This window comes from Ascaphus truei, chromosome 2 (assembly GCF_040206685.1).
Source record: "Ascaphus truei isolate aAscTru1 chromosome 2, aAscTru1.hap1, whole genome shotgun sequence".
Lineage (NCBI taxonomy): Eukaryota > Metazoa > Chordata > Amphibia > Anura > Ascaphidae > Ascaphus > Ascaphus truei.
The window spans coordinates 413,949,164-413,954,708 of record NC_134484.1 but is presented as its reverse complement, the minus strand read 5'-3'; the positions used below and the strand labels follow the sequence as shown (position 1 = coordinate 413,954,708).

General features: G+C 43.5%; 1 protein-coding gene across 2 annotated transcripts in view; it reads left to right on the top strand.

Moving 5' to 3' along the window:
- Window positions 1–5,545, top strand: part of NSUN6 (NOP2/Sun RNA methyltransferase 6) — a 44,716-nt gene that overhangs the window by 227 nt on the left and 38,944 nt on the right. The window contains exon 1 of one of the 2 annotated variants that reach the window (XM_075587526.1): window positions 8–178. The exons of the other annotated variant lie outside the window; for it this stretch is intronic. The gene's annotated coding sequence lies outside the window, so the exon portion shown is untranslated. Of the gene's footprint in view, window positions 1–7; window positions 179–5,545 lie in introns of those variants that run through there. 2 annotated transcript variants of the gene reach the window in all.

Here is a 5,545-nt window from a genome sequence, read left to right as displayed (position 1 = left end):
GTACTAACAGGATGCACAGGGGGTGGGTGCAGCGCGAGCCGGGGCTGTGCAGCGCAGGTCACAGGCTCAGTGAGTTGTACGGCAGGCGGGTGCCTCAAGAATCCCTGCTGCAAAACTGCTGTCAACAATGAAAAGCCAATGGGATGCTACGCTTTAGCTACATCTAGTTCCGGATTTGGTAGCTGTCAGATTTATATTTAGTAGTTATCCTTATCTTCATTCTTTTCAACATTGTGTTGTAATTTACTTTAACTGTTAGGTCCATGCATCCAAGTGATAAAGATGGTCTATTGACAAGTCTTGGTTTCTATACACAGTTTCCTTGCATCATACTGACCAATTTGAGGGAGACCCTCTGATTTTCAGCTAAAAAAATCAATCGTTTTTCTGCTTTCTTTCTGAAAATAATAATTTTTCATGCAAGTCAAGGTGGCTATGTATTTTGTTATCCCAAATCTCACTGAAAGCGACTTTCAAATATTGCCCAGTATGCTTTATGTGAGATTTGCCTGGCAATTAAGGGGATCCCCGTCCATTCGACTTGACCGTTGGCTTTGTCCGTTCTTCATTGACTAAATAAAACATGTCTTGCCAAAACGATGCCCTTTCTTGTAAAAAATACCTCCACTCATAGGAAGAAACTATCACCATTATTTTATGGAGACTATTAAAAACCTTTTGTCCCATTTTTGTGCATCTCTGCTCATGTTTTGTCTGTGACTAATTGGTTAATCCAAAGAAAATGAGCCATGTTAAGTAAAAAGAAGAAAGGAAAAAAAATACCAAGACCCCAAAACGACTTGATAAAGGGCAATTTTTAGCCTGAAACATCTAGTCTCGTACAGTAGGGCAGGTAGGGCATTTTTTAAAGATCTTTCTAGGCCCTAGGCACTCTTGCATTCGTAGGCCCCACGTCATACCACACGCACAGTGCAGACGCGTGATCTAGTGCGTATTTTGATCTACCCGTTTATATGACGTATATGCAGTACAGATATATTCTAATTTTCTTACAAGATTGCTAGACGCTACCTTAAATAGAATTTAAAGTGTTAAACTACACAAGTTATTGATAACCGGAAATACAGTGCACATTTATACAAGTGTTACTCTATGTTAACCGCTGACATCATTAAGTATTGTTAAATTATAACGAACGCATAATTCCAATATTCACTCATAACTGCCCTATGCATAAAAGTGATATACCTACCACTTAGTTTAATTTTAGTATTGTTTGCATCATATTTTTGTATTTTAAGCAAACTTTATTTCTCTATATAGTTCTATAATGTAATTTTAAGATAGCTTTTATCTTTATTTTTGGGCCGGTAAATATTTTTTTCTGATCGCAATGTTTTTCATAGGCCCCAGGCACTGTGCCTAAAATGGATAAAATGGCCCTGAGCCGTGGTGGCTAACTCCAGTCTTCCAAGCCTCATACCCATCCATACCCTCCAACCTCATACCCATCCCCTGCCACCCTCCCTCCTCTCACCCTTTCTCCTGTGCCCTTTGGAATGATCGCTCCCTCTCTAACAAGTTCCTCTCTGTGCATGACTTCTTTCTCTCTCACTCCCTGCTTCTCTTTGCTATAACTGAGACCTGGCTCACTCAGTCTGACTCTGCTCTGGCAGCTGCCCTCTCTTATGGTGGCCTTTCCTTCTCCCACACTCCGCGCCCTGATGGCAGGGGTGGAGGTGTGGGACTCCTGCTCTCCTCTCTCTGCCGTTACCGAACTCTTCCTATTCCCCCCTCTCTTGAGGTTCACACTGTCCAGATCTTCTCTCCTCTCCCTGTTCATGTGGCGGTCATCTATCGCCCACCTACCTCTACTCACCCCCCTTCTGCCTTTCTCTCTCACTTTGAATCCTGGCTCTCTTTCTTCCTCTCCTCAGACTCCCCTGTTCTTCTCCTTGGGGACATCAATTGCCACATTGATGACCCCTCTCTCCCCTGGGCTTCCCACTTTCTTTCTCTAACCTCTTCTTTTGGCCTTCAACAGTGGACTGCAGCCAGCACCCACAAGGATGGCCACTACTTAGACCTGGTTTTCACTAAAAACTTCTCTCTCTCTGATTTCTCCATTTCCCCTTTTCCTCTCTCTGACCATCACCTCATCTCATTCTCTCTATATTACTTCTCCCCTTCTCCACCTCCATCTACCCCCCGGTTCTGCAGAAACCTGCGCTCTATTCACTTACCTGACTTTGAGTCCACGTTACACTCCTCCCTCTCCTCTCTAAGCTCTGCTACAGACCCTGACAAACTGATCAGAACTACAACTCTGCCTTGTCCTCCTCTCTTGATCTACATGCCCCGCTTTCTCTCTGCCGCACTCGCCCTTTTAACCCTAGACCCTGGTTAAATTCTCATACGCGCATGCTGCGTTCCTCCACTCGTTCCTCTGAACGCCTCTGGAGGAAATCTCATACTCTCGCAGACTTCCTTCACTACAAATTTATGCTATCCTGTTTCAACTCTGCCCTCTCGCAAGCTAAACAAGCCTACTTTTCTTCACTAATCAACATGCACAAGTCTAACCCACGCCGACTGTTCTCTGTCTTTGATACTCTACTCAAACCACCCTCAGCTGCCTCTCCTTCCTCCATCTCCGCTCAGGACTTTGCTGACTATTTTAAGGAAAAGGTGGAATCCATACGTCAGAACATCCCCTCTGTTTCTTCCTCCCATCCTACACCTCTTCCTAACTCTCCTCCTGCCTTCCTTGACTCTTTTTCCACTGTCTCAGAGGAGGATGTGTCGCTGTTGATCGCCTCTTCTCCCTCTACCACTTGCCCTCTTGACCCCATTCCCTACCATCTCCTAAAACCTCTTGCTCCTACTATAATCCCTACGCTCACGCACATTTTTAACTCCTCCCTCTGCTCTGGAACCTTTCCATCCTCCTTCAAACATGCAACAGTCATACCATTACTCAAAAACAGCAAGCTTGACCCTACCTGTCTTTCTAACTATCGGCCTGTCTCCCTCCTGCCTTTTGCCTCTAAACTCCTTGAACGTCTTGTATTCGCTCGCTTGCTCCATTTTCTCAACATATATGTAATTAAAGCCAGCCCTCTCGTATGACTAGGCTAATACGGGTTAAACCATACTAACCGCAGTAGAGAAATCACTCTCTGGCACCATATAGGAGCTGTACTTACGGGTATTGAGGATTACTATAGTGAATTATATTATATTACCTTATAACCACGGAGTATCCTCTAATTGCGTGTATCTAACTGCATGACATTGGTTCAATATATTGAACCATAATACACAGCACTGTTTTTGTTGGGAGAACCTGAGGGCCCATTACACAAACGGAGTATAGCAGAGATATATGTACAATTTCTGCCTTGATATATATGCACCATCTGTATATTATGACATCAGCTTTGGTATATATCTACATGGCTGCATTCTCTGTTTGATGTACTATCTGTCCCACATTACACCAGTATATGCTCCTTGCATTAACCCTGTAGTACACACTTGGTCTATGCTTCACCTCCGAGTGGTCATGCTGTGATTGAAACATGTGTACACACCTACAATATCCATTGGTTGTGGTCAAGAGACCGTATATATAGCTGTGATTCAGAAAGTATTGTTTTACATATTGATTGATTTAGATATTGTTTTACATATGGTAATATACCGATTGATTTATGACAAAACACTATCACCACTCTACATAATAGGGATTTTTAATAATGTATATGTGTTTTTAATATCTATGTAGATTTAATAAAATTTTATTATTTTTTGATTTCCCCTGTGAATCTGGGCACTACTCAGACATACAGTATCTAACTGTTGGACCAATTAAGTCCATTAAATATGACACTACACACATGACAAGAGATTGCTACCTAGAAGGGTTTCTTTCTTGATCAAACTCTTTGATCACCACCGATACTATTCCATTTTCAACAACACCTATTCTCTCCTAGACCCTCTACAATCTGGCTTCCGCACTGCTCACTCCACGGAAACAGCCCTCACTAAAATAACTGACGACCTCCATGCTGCCAAAGACAGAGGTCATTACACTCTGCTCATATTACTCGACCTCTCTGCAGCATTTGACACCGTGGACCACCCTCTTCTCCTTCACATTCTCCATACTCTTGGTATTCGAAAAAAAGCTCTATCCTGGATCTCATCCTACCTCTCCCATCGTACTTTCAGTGTCTCTTCTGCTAATACCTCCTCTATTGATCTCTCTGTGGGGGTACCCCAGGGCTCTGTCCTGGGACCTCTTCTCTTTTCTCTGTATACACTCTCTAGGTGACCTAATAACATCTTTTGGGTTTAATTATCACCTCTATGCTGACGACACAAAAATATATTTCTCAACACCCGACCTTACACCTGCTGTACAAACCAAAGTTTCTGAATGTCTCTCTGCTATATCATCCTGGATGGCCCTCCGCCGCTTTAAACTCAACATGGCTAAAACAGAGCTCCTCATACTTCCTCCCAAACCTGGCCCTACTACCTCCTTCCACATTACTGTTGGAACTACGATCATTCACCCAGTAGCCCAAGCACGCTGCCTTGGGGTCACACTCGACTCCTCTCTCACATTCAAAACATTTCTAAAACCTGTCGCTTTTTTCTCCGCAATATAACAAAGATACGCCCTTTCCTCTGTTGCTCGACTGCTAAAACTCTGACTCAGGCCCTCATTCTCTCCCGTCTTGATTACTGTAACCTCCTGCTGTCCGGCCTTCCTGCCTCTCACCTGTCTCCCCTACAATCTATCCTTAACGCTGCCGCCAGAATCACTCTACTCTTTCCTAGATCTGTCTCAGCATCTCCCCTCCTGAAATCCCTCTCCTGGCTTCCGATCAAATCCCGCATCTCACACTCCATTCTTCTCCTCACTTTTAAAGCTTTACACTCTTCTGCCCCTCCTTACATCTCAGCCCTAATTTCTCGTTATGCACCATCCAGACTCTTGCGTTCTTCTCAAGGATGTCTTCTTTCTACCCCCTTTGTATCTAAAGCCCTCTCCCGCCTTAAACATTTTTCATTGACTGCCCCTCACCTCTGGAATGCCCTTCCCCTCAGTACCCGACTAGCACCATCTCTATCCACCTTTAAGACCCACCTTAAGACACACTTGCTTAAAGAAGCATATGAATAGCACTGTGAATATTCTGAACACATGGCACATAAAGCTTGGCCCCCTGCAGATGCACTTACCAGAACTCCCTCCTACTGTCTCTGTACGTTCTCCCTACCTACCAATTAGACTGTAAGCTCCTCGGAGCAGGGACTCCTCTTCCTTAATGTCTAAAGCACTTATTCCCATGATCTGTTATTTATATTATCTGTTATTTATTGGATTACCACATGTATTACTGCTGTGAAGCGCTATGTACATTAATGGCGCTATATAAATAAAGACATACAATACAATACAATACAAGGGCCACCAACAGGTCAGGTTTTCAGGATTTCCCTACTTCAGTCATTGTATTGTATGTCTTTATTTATATAGCGCCATTAATGTACATAGCGCTTAACAGTA